The 16,069-nt window shown below is 36.9% G+C and overlaps 1 long non-coding RNA gene across 1 annotated transcript in view; it reads left to right on the top strand.

Moving 5' to 3' along the window:
* LOC144291264 (uncharacterized) overlaps nucleotides 1-13,280 on the top strand; it is a 28,222-nt gene extending 14,942 nt beyond the window's left edge. The window contains exons 3-4 of the long non-coding RNA XR_013358582.1: nucleotides 8,656-8,789; nucleotides 13,167-13,280. This is a non-coding gene — a long non-coding RNA (uncharacterized LOC144291264). The remainder of the gene's footprint in view (nucleotides 1-8,655; nucleotides 8,790-13,166) is intronic.
* Nucleotides 13,281-16,069: the final 2,789 nt, after the last annotated feature.

The following is a 16,069-nucleotide window of genomic DNA, read 5'->3' on the forward strand; positions in this document are numbered from 1 at the left end:
ATTAGAAATATATATACACTAAGGGAGAATAATATTTTGAGTAAATAACATAACTGTACTGGTAAAACATCAATCTCTTCTTTCTTTTGAGGAAAGAACTCAACATAACAGGAATTTCAGTAGAAGTAGGATCCCTCAGGTAAAGGACCCAAGTCTTGAGGATAGAACAGCTCTCATTGTCGATCTTGGCAACTAGTATTGACTTGTGAAATTCAGATTTAAAATAATTACATGATTTTTGCCATTCTTTTCAGATACAAAGACTAATAAAAGCATTTGATTGCCATTTCTCCAAATGCATACTGAATATACCATTAGTACACTTTCTGTGCTTTGTGTTGATGGAAAATCCATCTTTGACCATAAAGCAATTGATTTTCATGAGCATCCTTTTCATATATTACTGATTTGTATTCTGTGAAGCCCACGATTACAGGACAGTTTGTTTGAGTATAACCTGTTCTCTTCCTTCCTTGGGCTCTCTGGTTTGTTCAAGTTACCAAAGGACAGAAATAGCTGCAGTTTTGGCAGTATCCATTCTCATTTTCCATAGGGAATACTCACTATTTAGCAATGAGCATTTTCAAATGCAAATGACCCTCCAAATTAGGGCAGTCCTCCTTCTTAGAGCCACTACTAAGCCACCACCTGCATGCGTTCCTATTCAAAGCTGGTCTACTCAGCCCATATGCATCTCCTCCAGTGTTTTATTTGACAATCTGTTTCAGCTTCGCAAGGGAGCTAGCAAATTATGTATTGCTCATTTTGTCAAAGTCATCATTGATGACAATTCCGGCATCAAGAGGCTCATTTTATTCTGCAGATGTTTTTATCAAATAGAAGATAAATCATGGTTCCCCATCTTGTTTCGTGTTGTACTTCTGGGAATAATGGAGGGCACAAATAAAAACCCTTTCATTAATAAAGGAAGAAAGGAATAGACTCAAGAGGATCACCATGTATGATTTTCAGATATGCAGAGCCCACACTGGTAAAAGATTATATTTAGCACCAATGTAACAGGCTTGGAATAGGGGGTAGTGGTGTTGCAGAAAGGAATCTCAAGTTTTAAAGATTCATTTCCTCTCATTCCTTTGGAAACTGTGGGTCCAATTTCACTTAGAATTCCAATGCACAGCAATGTTCACCACAGTATCTTCTAGAAAGGGACACTGTAAAATATTTCTGAAAAAATAAATGATTAATCTCACTAGTAATTGTGACATATTGTCTTGATAGTCTCATGAAAGGTGGGTAGGCTCTCTGGATTTTTGACATAAGCACCAGGGGGGGTCAATGGATCTTTTCATTTGGCCTGCTGAAGTCTAAGCTCAAATTTTGAATTGGTGGGGGTTAAGAGGTTATGAGTATGTGAATCTGTCTTTACCTTCAGGTATAAGGTATAGAGAGATGATGAAAGTAAAGCAAGACTCTGTCTGAAATGAAGAGAAGACACACTACATGCAAGGCACTAGTATTCTATCAGGATTTTGTATGTGTGATTAAAATGGCCAGACATGCTTCACTGTGGTCCCTATAGTTTGTAGTGCAATATGGAGTTTGATGGCATTGAACTCAGGGACCCAGGTGGTACTTATCAGAGGAGATTGAGCAAATGTTAGGTGGCATATAACCCTCCAAGATGCAGATGATAGCATTGTGAGAGGCAGCCAAGGGTAGATAGTGTCTTGGAAATTCTCTGGAGGTTATTGGGAAGAAGGGAAAATGTTAGAGAAGTAGCTGACAATAAAAAGGAGAACAGTTAATACAACTCTACCTTGGCTGCTATCATCATCATTTTCAATGATGTGAACTATGTGAAGGGCACAGGAGTGTGCATTCTCCCCATATTATTACTCATTGTCTCTAAAACTACATCTTGAGATATTATCTCATTCTATTTCAGTGTGAGAAATGGAGATTCACAAAGGTTATGCCCAAGACTACCTGGCTAGTACTTTCTGAATCATTTTGGACAGTGGCTAAGTGCATAGATTCTGCATTCAAATAGTCTTTGATTTGGATCTGGACATTCCAACATTTCTGACCATTAGAACCTCGGTCAATCAGTATTACTTTTAATTAGGTGAGTGTGTCCTTACTTGGCCTCATCACTGTATTCACATATCCTTTATTGCCTATTTATTGAAGATTTACTAACCGACAGCACCATGCTAGGCTCTGGACAGCAGGGATAAAATGTATTATCATGTCTTCCAAAATAAGGAGAAAAGAGTTAGTGTGGCAACCTCTTGTACTGACAAGTATCCATGGACAGTTATTTCTTTTCTACATCAGTGCCCTTTTCAGGCTCTAACAAGCCTCTCCAGGAAACCCTTAGATGTTCTGCGTCAGCATTGCAATTTACTATTTAAGGGAGAGATTCCTTCTTATTGCCCAAATGTTCCCCCATCAAGTCTGAATAAAACATAAACTGATCAATATATAAAGTAGCCATAAAATTAGGCCACTGCAGTGACTATTTGTGTTGGCTTTTTTCTCCCTTTTACTTTACTTCCACATGATTTAACATTAAAGTTAAGGCAAGAACAACAACAAAAGAACAGGAAAAGCAAGTAAGATTTTAACAAGCTTTCAATAGACTGACAAAAGAAGATAAGAAACTCAAAACATGAAAATAATAAGCAATAACTCTGCCAAAAATATGGCCTCCAAATAGATCCTGAATGAGAAATTTACTTATTTATTTGCATCTTTTGGTTCAGTTTTGTGTTAACTATTTTTTCCCTCTTGTTCTGAAAATGATTTGGATTTATTGCATCTCTTGGGGGGTGTATTTTTTGTTTGTTTCTCAACACCCAATATCCTTATTTTAACATCTCTTTATGTTTGCATTTTTCAGACTTCATTTACTCTTTTTCCCCCCTACAAATAGAAATCATGGAATGAACAGAGTTATTGTTAGTGCACAAATAGCTTAAGACAGATCGTAAAGTCCCTAGTGATCAAGGAACTATATAATGCTGACTAGCTCCAGCAGCGACAGCAAAAATTTTCATAAGCCAGATGCTTAGTTTTCAGCTCAACCCCATGGACTTATCCTCACCATGTGAGAATCCCCCATTACTTTTCCAAAAAAGCTTATTGTCTTTCTGACCCTTAGAGAAATTCTCAGTTTCTGAGGGTGTTTCCCAGCTTCATTCTTTCTACAACTGTATATAACTAAACATGGGAAAAGACAAGCAAGCGTTATTTATTTTTTTTACCAACTATAGCAAATTCAGATGCAGATTTTTAAAACAAGGTATAGTAACTCCTTTTGGTTAAGATTCTTCTACTTGTGGTATGAAAGCTTAGGAATTTCTTGTAAGCGTGGATGGTGAATAAGGCAGTTTTCCTTTCCTAAAGAGCAAAATTAGATTGGATATATCATAATTCAAATTATAATCACTTAGGTTATCTAGACATGACAAAATATTAACTTTTTTAATTTACTGATTTGAACCCACAAAAACTCTTTTTAGAGTTACTGTTTTTAACATTAGGCAGGCTGTTAAATTTTATCAAAGTTTTTTAACTTTATGCATAGAACTTCAAAATCCATTATATGGGTGCAATATATTTCTTAGGACTTTTTTCTCACAGATATGAGGAAATTAAATTTCAGAAAGTTTTGTGTTGAGAATATCATCTGCATAAATGTAAGATGGAGAATGAACTATCTAGCCAGAGATTAACAAATAATATCAGTGCCCTATCCAACCTAGGGTTTTAGATCTTTAGCCCAATGTGAGTCAGCTATATGAGGCAGATTTCTGCCCCCTGGATAATCATGTGTGAGAATTAGCAGATCTAAAATATAGGAGATGATGAACTACTGAAAGCCAGTCAGGTCACACTAATACACACAGGTGTATTAGTTTTCTAGGCTGTCATTACAAAGCACTACAAACTGTGTAGCTTATAAGAATAGAAACTTATTCTCTCGTAGGCCTAGAGGCTAGAGATATGGATTTGAGGTGTCAAAGGGGCCATACTTGTTCTGAAGGGTCTGGGAGGTGGATCATTCTTTGCCTCTCCTAGCTTCTATTGGCTTCTATTTGGTTTATAAATACAATTCTTCATCCTCTGTTTTTGCCTTCACATAACCTTCTCTTCTATGGTTGAGTGTCTCTGTGTGTCCAGATTTCCGTCTTCTTAAAAGGATGCTAGACACACTGTATTTAAGGCCCCTTAATACACTATGACTTTATTTTAACTTGGCTATACCTGCAAGGACCCTATTTTCCCATAAGGTCTCATTTAGAGGTTCCAGGGAGACATGAAATTTGAGAGGGATGACATTATCTAACTCTTCACACTGAGTCCAAGCTTCATTTCAGGTGACATATAACTAAGAGGCCTCTCAAACTTAACATGTTCAAATCTCCTATCCCCAAATACAAGTTCTACACAGTGCCCTTTCCATTTCAGCTCAACAACAACTGAATCCTTTGAGTTATTCAGGCCTAGAAACTAGGAATTATAGCTTTTAAGTGTTCTTCTTTCACAGCCCACATCCAGCACATCAAAAAATTCTCTTGGTGACAGCTGCAAATTATATGTAGAATCTGGCCATTTCTCACTTACCCTACTGTGAATGCTGCTGTATGAGTTGCCATCATCTCCCATCTGTATCATTTCAATAGTCTTCCAACTGGTCTCCCTACTTCCACCTTTCTTCATCTACAGTTTAATTTCAACATACAAGACGGAGAAATCCTTTTGAAACATAGGTCAGATTCTATCACTCCTCTGCTAAAAATCCCTCCAGTGGTTCCCCATATCATTCAGAATAAAAGCCAAAACCTTAACAAGGTCCAATGTAAGCCTATCTCCCAAATCCATCTGACCTCATCTTCCCATCTCCCTCTCTCTGCTCCATTTATACTGTCCCTGGCAGTGTGCCACATACACTGGTAATGCTCTTACCTTGGAATCTTTGCATGGCTATTCCCTCTATCCAAAGACAACTTTGAGTCACTGAAGTCTCCATATTGCTGGGGGACTCAAGGTAAGTTGGATAGAATTTTGTCCAAAATGACGCAAAATGAATTCCCATGTCATTCCTAGTTCTCTGAACTAGAGTGAAGAAAACTCTTATAGGTTACATTAAAAAGATACCTCCTTTCAGTTGTTTGATTGCTTATAATAGTAACAACAATAACAATATAGTACTCTCAAAATACTTTCGTGTGTGTACTAGACCCTGTTAAGTGACTTTCATACTGTAATGTGGTCTATAAACTCTCAGCGATCCCTAGATCCATTAGGATATTGAAAAGATAACCTTCAAATTATGGCAAGGGAGAAAACAGTATATAATTATGTGATGGATAGAAAAACTCTATTCCTTGTCCTTCTCCAATATAAGCACATCAGCTCTGAGTGCCTAATCCTGGTCTCCTTGTCCCTTGGGCCCATTGGTAGCTTCTGGCAAAGACTGGATATATAGAAAGTACCAAGCCTCTCCCCAACTTTTTTCAATCAACACCCCTGGATCTGTCATCTGGATTTATTTCCTAACAAAACATAATTTAATAAGAAAAGATTTTTCATAGGCTAACAGAACTGCCCGAGAAAACACTAAATGACTTCAGACAACCAGTTAGCTTTAAACCCAAAAGGATAACAGACATTGTTTATCTATTAAAACAAAGAATGAAACAGGGTAACAGTGAAACAAAAGACATAAGGATTTAAAGAAGAAAGTATTTTTTTTTAATTTATTTATTCATGATAGTCACACGGGGGGAGAGAGAGAGAGAGAGGCAGAGACACAGGCAGAGGGAGAAGCAGGCTCCAAGCACCGGGAGCCCGATGTGGGATTCGATCCCGAGTCTCCAGGATCACGCCCTGGGCCAAAGGCAGGTGCCAAACCGCTGCGCCACCCAGGGATCCCTAAAGAAGAAAGTATTAAACAAAAGCCAGAGATGAAAGCCAACAGGCGGGGCTCAGGAAGGATATGGAAGAGAACAATTAACATAGAACAGAGAGAAAAGACACATAAGAACAACAATAAGACATAACTTCAACCAAAAATACTGTCAGGAATATTGCAAATAGGTTTGAGGAAATTGCACAAAATGGAACAGAATAAAATAACATTTAAAATGGATTATAGAAAATATTCTTAGTGTGGAAGACAGAGAAAGGAAATTGAGTACATATAAGATATGTTCTGAAGATGGAAGTAGGGCATGTGGAACATAAAAATATATTTTAAAAATGCAGTGAAAATCAAACTATTTTGATATTTAGGAAAAATCTTGTATTTTCAGTAAAAAAAAAAATGTATACCTGTTCCTACAGCATTAGTATCAATACATACTGGCAAAATAAGTGAACTTCAAGAATAAAGAAAAAAAATGGGTTCCTGTTTCCAGTAATTGGGATCTAGGTTGTTTGGAGCAATACTTTGACTTAAAATAAAAATTATTAGATAATAAATAAAAGAATTCTTCAATGTATTGGATACCTGAAAAGTACAGCGAGGAGCTACTAAGTGACAAATGTGTGGAAATATAGAGCCCCAGAGATAGAAATGGTGCCTCGCACTGGAATAAAGGCACATTTGCTCTAAGGACATTTGTTCCTGCTAGCAAACTTGGACATTTGGTTTTGGGAAGCAGAGCCCATCCAACACTGAACGGTAGACATCTCCACCTTCAGCTCAAAGATAAAGGTAAATAGGAAGTAATTCTGAACTCAGAAGACACAGGGAAAGTTTCTCTGATGTTGAACAGAACAGATAAAGGGTAGAAAAGGAAGGAGAATTAAGAACAACTCTGAAGAGCTGTGGTTACTGAATTGCTGTTGCATTACTGCTGCTCATATTTGTAGTTCAGATTCATGCCACATGAGGATTTCAAGTAAAATGCAAAGTTTGATTTGGGATAGTCATAAATTTATAGAACTTGTTAGAAAGAAACTTTATCCTGGGTCATAGAGAATCCATGCATCAAAGTATTTTTTCAAAACAATCAGCAAAACACACTAAAAAACATCAAAACATGAAAGGAAACAATAAGAGGACCAATAAAACTGACAATTGAAAGTAACTTGTAAACACTTTAGGCATTGAAGCTATCTGACATAGTTTGCAAGCACACTGTACTTACTACATGGTTTCCAAGAAGAGGGTGTTCCAACCCAGGAAACAGTGACGGGAATTTCCATGATGACCACTAAGCAAAAAAGTCTAGTGGACTTTAAATTCAGAGTAGAGGAGGAAGACAAAACATTCCTAGAAAAATCATCCAGGATTAAAAAATGATTTCTTGAGCTGGTTAGGAGTTTCTTTGGATTCCAACTGCTTAACAGCAAACAATGTAATACGAAATAAAAAGCATTTGGAGCCTCCAAAAAGGACAGAAGTTGTTTAGAAGGGGAAATTGTTACTTTGAGTCAGGAAATAATGATTCTGTTTTCAGTTTTTAGAATCAAACTTCACTCAAAACTAAATCAAGTTCCAAAAATTAATGAAAGTGGCATAAACATAAGTAATTGAGAAAAGATAATTTGATCTAGACTTTATAGAATACTTTTTTAAGTGGTATAGTTCTGTGTTTCTTATAGATCCATTTAGACTACCTAGTTAAAAGCTGAACACTATTAATTTTCAGCCTTTATAACCAAACTTCAGGCGAAGCTGGACAACATAATTATGGCTGCTGAATTCAGAGAAAATGTCACAGACGTGGATAATGTAAAAGTATAGTATTGTTGATAGAACTTCATTGAACAAAGAAAAAGGGTGGTGTAACTGAAAAATACTTCAGCGTTCAAATAGAAAGTCAATAGATAATTTTTTAATACTGATAATTACATATTTTGTATATTTAGTGGCCTCCATTGGATTTGAAATTAATGATTTATAGTAATTATGTGATGAAAGTGGACATGGAAATAAGTCACTGGACTGAGAGAAGTTTCTGTTTTATATCTTTTGTATTTTAAAATTATTTTTCTGTCATTTCCAGTTATTCATATAACAACTCTAAATATAATATTAGTTTGTGGGAGTGTGTAGTCATCACACACTCCTATTCACATTTTTCCTTAAATACTTTGGTAGGAAAGAACCCTCCATCCATTTCAATATTGGTGATATCGGGATTAAATGCATCAGTTCTGGAATCACACAGACATTTCAAATTTAACATTTATTCCTACACATTCCTATTTTGTAAAATTCAAATTAGTATTATTGTGGGAATTATATAAGAATATATTTGTATATAGCACTTATCCCTCTGACGGGCACTGAATATGAGCTCAAATATAAATAACGACAAGAAAGCACTGGGTCACTTCTGCTTTGAGAGCTCACTCTTGGTAAAGCACCCACTTCCCCTGAGAGACAAACATGTGTGTCCATGTGAGCTTCTGTAGTGGTGTTTTGAGGTTCTTTATTAGATTAGTTATGAAGAGTATCAAAGTTGACTTTCCCTCCACACACACTGTTTAACCTATAAAAATACCAGCATAATGAAAAACAGTACGGAAGCTTTCGAATTTTAGTATAAGGAGCTGTGGTCTGTAAAATAAACTTTTATAATTAAGCTTTTTTCTTTAAAGCCACAAATAACTCACCAAAATTTAAATTTTCCTTAAATTCCTATAATACTTCCCTCTACTCTTTCTTCATTCCAGCTTCCTGCCAGTGAGATTTTTGGGCCCAAAGGATGGAGCATGAGAATGATTAGTTTTGTGGAACACCCTTGTGTTAGAATTAGTGGACTATGTTTGGAGATCCAGCTACCCAATAAAGACCTGTGAAGCTTATGGTAAGTGTCCTGCTCTTCCTATGGGGCTTAGTGTCTTCTTGAATCAAGTGGACTTAAAGAATCCTAGTTTACATTGTACTGTCAAATGAGTGCCCCGAAACTTTATAATACAAGGAAAGAAATGTACAAATGCATGAGGTATCATTTCCATTCCTCCTGAGCAAAAATACCTAGGCCTTTTTTATGACTTTTTCTTCTGTACTGACAAAATTTAGTGTGTTCTGAATTATCTCTTTGTCTGTGGATATTTTCTGTTAATATTAATAAAAATTATAAAATGACAGGGTTGCCCTCCGTATTAAGCATAGTAAAAGCATAAAATGATATTGATCAATTAATTAATAAAGGCAGAACTCAAGTTGGCAAGAAGAGAAACTATAAAGCTATTTCTTCTTTTTGAAGATAGGAAAAACAAAAACCAACAAACCTTATACTATAGGAATCCAGTCCTGAAATGGGCAGAAGAAATGAACAGACATTTCTCCAAAGAAGACCTACATATGGCTGACAAGCACATGAAAAAATGCTCCGCATCACTTGCCATCAGGGAAATACATATCAAAACCACAATGAGACACCACTTCACTCCAGTGAGAATAGCTAAAATGAACAAGACAGAAACAATAAATGCTGGAGAGGATGTGGAGAAGGGGGAAACCCTCTTGCACTGTTGGTGGGAATGTGAGCTGGTGCAGCCACTCTGGAAAACAGTGTGGAGGTTCCTCAAGAAGTTAAAAAATAGAGCTGCCTACGACCCAGCAATTGCAATAGTGGGTATTTACCCCAAAGATACTGATGTTGTGAAATGCCAGGACACCTGCACCCCAATGTTCATACAGCAATGTCCACAATAGCCAAACTGGAAGGTGCCTCGATGTCCTTGGACAGATGGGTGGATTAAGAAGATGTGGTATGCATGTATATATAATGGAATACTACTCAGCCACCAGAAAGGATGAATATCCACCACTTGCTTCGACATGGATGGAACTGGAGGGCATTATGCTGAATGAAATAAGTCAATTGTAGAAGGGCAATCATCATATGATTTCACTCCGACATGGAATATAAGAAATAGTGAAAGGGATCACAAAGGGAACTGAGTGGGAAAAATTTGAGAGACGTACAAACCATGAGAAACTCCTGACTCTGGAAAACAAACAAAGGGTTGCAGAAGGAGGGTGGGGTGTTGGGATGACTTGATGACAGGCACTGAGGAGAATCCTTGATGGGATGAGCACTGGGTGTTATGCAACGTGTTGGCAAATTGAGTTTAAATTTAAAAAAAAAAAAGAATCTTATATTCACTAGAAAGTTCCATTGTGTAAGTGTGTGGAAGAAAACCTGAAGGAAGCTGTCTTTTGAGAGAACCTGTGAACAGTTTAAAAAATTCGAACTCTGCTTTTATTATTTGACCACTGTCTCCTGCTGATCATCTCCTGGAACTTCACACCCTAGAAATATTTACATCCTTGATGCCTCCTTGTCTTTGTGCATGATGTAGATGTTTCCAATTCAAATGTACATATTTTTATCCAAAAATGTATGTTTATCTGTCAATACTTGGCTCAGTATTCACCTGACCCAGCTCAACATTCACTCACACTGCTGACCACTCTGATGCTCCTCCCTCCAAAAGCCCCCTAATCTCAGATCCTAGAACCTGTTCCTTTTGCTGTACTCATTCCTGTTTAGTGTATAGGCAGTGTTGTTTTTGCACACTGCCTTTCTTCCGACATTGAAGACAAGGGGTTAAGGATTGATTTTCATTCATCAGTGTAATTTCAACATAGAGCCGTGTTTGATAAACAATACAATTTGATGAATTTGTGATTGAATGAGTGGGCCCCAATTCTAATCATTTTCGTGGTTTTATTTAGTATACATTTACTCATTAATCCAGTATTTTTGCTTTTTAGCAGCTTTACTGAGATCTCATTTATATATCATAACATTCACCCATTTGAACTGAACAATTCAATAATATTTAGCATCTCTTTTTAGGTTGGCACTTCCCACAATCTTGGCAGAAAACAGTTCTCCTGGAAATGTTGCATGGATCAACTAAGTAGTTTCAACTTAAAGCTAAATAATGAATGAAGATAGTCAAAAAGTAGGAAGAGAATGCAATATAATGATTTCAATGCCTTCAACAACAATACTGGTTAAAGAGAAATATATGACATTAATCACTAGGATAGATGCACTTTTAAGTCAAATTTATGATATATCTTATCCAGGAACAATTAAATTAAATCTCTCTAAACTTCATTTTTTACTACATTCATTATAGCCCTTTTCACATACTTCCTGGTATTTTGTGTTTTATGTCTGCATGGAAAAGCAAAAGTCATGAATTGTATTTCTATATTTATCTTCAGGATTTGTTTTACTATTTTGCACATAGTGGGAACAAAATACACATACAGTGCATCAAACTGAGAAATAAAAAAGAAGGATGGAAGAAATGATGTATCATCACACAGAGAACATATGTTGGGAATCATAAGATCACAGTCCCCATTTTATTTTTTAAAATCTGAACTTTTCAGGTAATAGTTTGTAAGTCCAACAAATTTCATTTCTCCACTTCAAATTACTAGGTGAGATTTGTCTTTAGTTACTTATCACTCTGGAGGAATGAAGGGTTTCAGAATGAGCTTCCCCAAAATGTATCACTTTGGCATATGGATTGCTTTGAGCTGAAATCAATCAAGGCCCGAAAGACTCAGGAAGAGCTTGTACCTCTCCCTCAACTGCCTACAAGAGTTTAGATGGAGGGCCTGGTCCAGAGATAACTACAGAGAATATGAACTAGGTGTCCTAAGCTCAACAGGGCCTGCCAATTGAAATCCTCTCTGTGTCCCACAATCTTTGTATGGCAAGACAAATGTTTGTTTACCAATCATCTGCTCCTCCTATCTGCTTGCATATTGTCTTTATTCTCTTTGAAGTCTCAGACTCCTACCCTATTCTCCTTAGCACCGGATGCCATACAAACTTTAATTCCCTGATTATCTGTGGTTCCCATATTTTCATGAGGCTCCTGTATGTGTGCAATTACATTTGTTTTTCTTAATCTTTTATATCAATTTACCAGCCGAAGAACCTAGAAAAGTAGGGAAAATTTTCTTCTTCTCCAACAAGAACAAGGTCTGAGAATGTAGCCCTCTATTTATAAAGATCAATTCACCTACTCCTACCATTTCTTGATGAGAAGTTGACAAGCTTTAAATAGTTTCCGACAACCTCCCATTACATTTTATAGTAGGAACCTAAAGAGAATAAAGTATTCCATTGAAATCTTGAGGATATTTTAAGAAATAATTATCCAAGTGGTGTTACTAAAACTGCACCAGAAAAGCAAGCCCACCCTCAATCTGCTTCACAACTCTCCCACCTCCTCCAAGGGAAAAATACTGAATAAGAAAGTTAACTCATTAGCACAATTATTTGAATCTTGAACTTCGACACCCTTAGAGTTTGGAGGTCAGTCTAATTTCTGGATTAGCTGAAGGTATATTAAACCTTTGATCTCTTTGGATTTTGGGAGTTGTCCATCAACCACTAACAGCTTGTTAATTGTGTAAATGTCTATGCCCCTTATCCTGTCAATATTCTATTTCTCACTCCTTTCATTTAGTGTTTACTCATCCATATTCTATATTTCTTGACACATTTTTATTAAGTGCCCTTTTATGATTATTCAGGTATTCACTCCTATGTCAAAAGCATCTTAATATTCTTTTATTGCATCACTAACTGCATATCCATCTGCATTACACATTTCCTGCCACCACTGCCAGATATATTCTACCGATTGCAAGGCCACTTACCTTATAACTGCCCTGCAATGATCCTTTGTGAAAAGTCTTGTCTATAGCAATGTCATTTCACCTGCAAAACAGCAAATAAGCAGGATGCTGCATTATGTCCCCTTTAAGCAATAATTGGTTGCTTTGCAACTCTTTGGCCTGATGCTTCCTAATTTGTAATGCACAAGGCTCTGTTAAAAAAAATAACATATTCCATCTCTGTTTACAGAGCTAATGCTTGATGCAAAAAAGAGATAGAAAATAAGATTGGTTCTTTATTGGTGATAATTATACCAACAATACCGAGCAAGATATGGAAGGGTTACATAAAAGCAAATGAACTTACTTTTAAAAATTGAGTTTACTAGATACAATCATATAACGAAGTACAAATCTTTTAGCTGTTCAATTAAAACTACCTTTTTTCCCAATAATTTAGGGGTCCATTTTTATATTATTTTGCATAACTATTTCAACCAATTTCCATAAATTTGCATTTTTGTTCAAAAAGCCCTAATGCCAATTATGTAAAATAAATGTAATTAATTGGTGCATTCCACAGCAACTTCCTTCAAGCCTAGTTTGCAGTCAGACTCTTCAATAGCTGAGTATGGAGAACTGTGGGCTGGTAAACCTGCAAAAATCCATCCCACAGCCCCCACAGCAAACTGAAAGGTGAGGCTGGGGAATAGACGGGTTAAATGTATTAGATAAGGAATACCTAGGTGTCTTCATTTTAGTAATCTTAATTCAATGCCTAAAATAGTGAAAGACCTATTTTGGCCAACATCTTCATCTTCGATGTGTCCACCACTTTTGTATCTAACCCTCAGGCTGACTTGACCAAGTTAACCTGTAAATATAATTCTGCTCTTTCCAGCACATCCCTCTGCCAGGGGAGAGTTAGAAAGAAGAGCACTTTCTCATACTGTAATAATAGGAAGCTTTGTTATCCAATTCAGAGTTAATTCAGGAAGAAACAGGAAACATGTTTTTGTCTTTTTATTTTTTATCTTTTTTAAAGATTTTATTTATATATTCATGAGAGACATAGAGAGAGAGAGAGGCAGAGGCACAGGCAGAGGAAGAAGCAGGCTCCATGCAGGGAGCCTGACGTGGGACTCAATTCTGGGTCTCCAGGATCAGGCCCTGGGCTGAAGGCTGCGCTAAACCACTAAGCCACCCAGGGTGCCCTGTTTTTGTCTTTTTAAACACAGTTAAGGGTATGTGTTTGTAATTCTGCATGCTCTGCATCTGCTTTCCCAGGGAGTTCATGCCCCCCAGGTACGTGTTGCATGTTTGCTAATATGAAGCAAAGGAAACTTGTAGTGACCACATTAGCTCTAGTAAAACCATTTGCTGCTTGTAAACTTGGGAGTGATCATCCCCAAATTTCAATCATATTTTAATCTTTGGTTAAACTAGAAGGCTGTAATAATTGGCTGAACTGAATATGCCCATTGAGCTGCTAAATTCAAGGCTATATATTTAGTAGCTTTAAATTTATATATTTAGAAGCAGTGGAGATTGGGAAAGAGGTGAACAACTGGCCTTCTCATCTAACTTTGAGTTGAATGTGAGGCATATCTTAGTTATATCTTAAATTGATTCTTGCCTGAGTGCTCCTTTAGGATTTAAAATATATTTTCAAATTTTATAATTCAATAAATATTCAGGAGGGAAGGCTGTCCCTCCTTTGAAAAATTGGGAGGTTCTAAAATGTTTGAAATTCAACTCACAGGGCTAGAGCCATCTTTTTGTCTTAGGTTTTTATTCAGTTAGTATTGGTATCACCCATGGGGATCTGGTGACTAGGGTGGTAGGTCACACAGCAGGGAGGAAGCATCCAGCCTGTTGTCACAAATTCCCTGTGATCCTGCACTCACAACTTTGAATGGATAATAAATTTCTATTCAGCTACCAGATGTAAATTTACAAAAGGTAGAGTTGTGTTATGTTTACACAGACCTGCTCTGTGGGGAAAGGTTGAGCCCACAGGTTGGGGCAGAGTAATTGAAAAAGTAACCTAGACTACTTAGGAGTGCTTTCTGGTGAACTCTATGTAGGAGTAATTTTGACCAAAGCTTCTTCTTTTATTCCCTACACTGAAGCCAGAAGTTACTATAATCATTATTTCTTATAAAGCAACTGGTTCTCAGAATTTTTATCTTAGAGGTTTCTAAATGCCTCACTTTTTTTACTCTCTTATGTCAGTGCAGATATGAGAGATGTTGTGTATATTTCCAAAAAAATAATACATATTAGCACTCCATTAAGCCCACTTTGGATGAAATTGATTGCTCAAAGGTGATCACTAATATATACACCCTACAACAAGGAGATGTAATGAACTGTGACCAAAGCCCATGTGTCCATTAGCTGCGGAAGCTCTTATTGCTTGCCACCAAATCCAGTGGCAGGGGAACCACAAAGTTTTTGCCCCATACTTAATTTTTAATAGGGTCTGACGTCACTCACTCAGAAATTTAGAAACTTCTAAGAGTGAAAGAGAAGACCTGTTGTTTCAGAGATAGCCCAATATTGTAAAAGTAATAGGTCTCCAACTGAATTTTAAGTACTTCTTGTGTTGAAGTTTGATTGGTTCTTGAGAAAGTCAACACTTGTGGGCCAAGGATGAGTTACAGAAAGAGTATAAACATGCTCTTTTATTACAAATAATTCCTGGAAAAAGGCCCCCAGACTAGCAGGTGTTCTGAAAACAGAGGTGTGTGTGTGTGTGTGTGTGTGTGTGCGTGCATGTGTGTGTGTGTGTGTGTTTGTTGTAATGAAGCATTTTCAGTATTTAATGTGTTTGCTTCTCTCTGGCCTTGACTTCATCCATCTATATTCAGTTCTACTCAACACACAGGGAAAGCTGACTGTGAGTAGGAGTTTCAATTATAGAATGGCGTGAGCCAGGTCACCACTTTCAAATGAGAATATCAGGTTATTTAGCAGTACTATGAAAGTACTAAATTTCGTGAAGCTAAGATTGCTGTTTTGGAACTTTTGATAATGACAACATAGATGTCCTCCTGTCATTTACTTACCTTCACTTGGGTTTCTCCTATGTAATAATTCATGTAACAGATGGCATTTTGACATAACTGAAGGTGATCTTGTCAAACCACCACCTAGATGGCATTTTATTTTTTTAATATATCTACAATTTGGAACATTTTACAAAGCATATAGCTTATTGTCACAAAAGACCTTGAAGGAGGGATCCCTGGGTGGCGCAGCGGTTTGGCGCCTGCCTTTGGCCCAGGGCGCAATCCTGGAGACCTGGGATCAAATCTTACGTTGGGCTCCCGGTTCATGGAGCCTGCTTCTCCCTCTGCCTGTGTCTCTGCCTCTCTCTCTCTCTCTCTCTCTCTCTCTGTGACTATCATAAATAAATAATAATTAAAAAAAAAAAAGACCTTGAAGGAAATAGGTCTGAGTTGGAGTAGACAAAGAGAGGAA

The sequence above is a fragment of the Canis aureus genome, chromosome 2 (assembly GCF_053574225.1).
Source record: "Canis aureus isolate CA01 chromosome 2, VMU_Caureus_v.1.0, whole genome shotgun sequence".
Classification (NCBI taxonomy): Eukaryota; Metazoa; Chordata; class Mammalia; order Carnivora; family Canidae; genus Canis; species Canis aureus.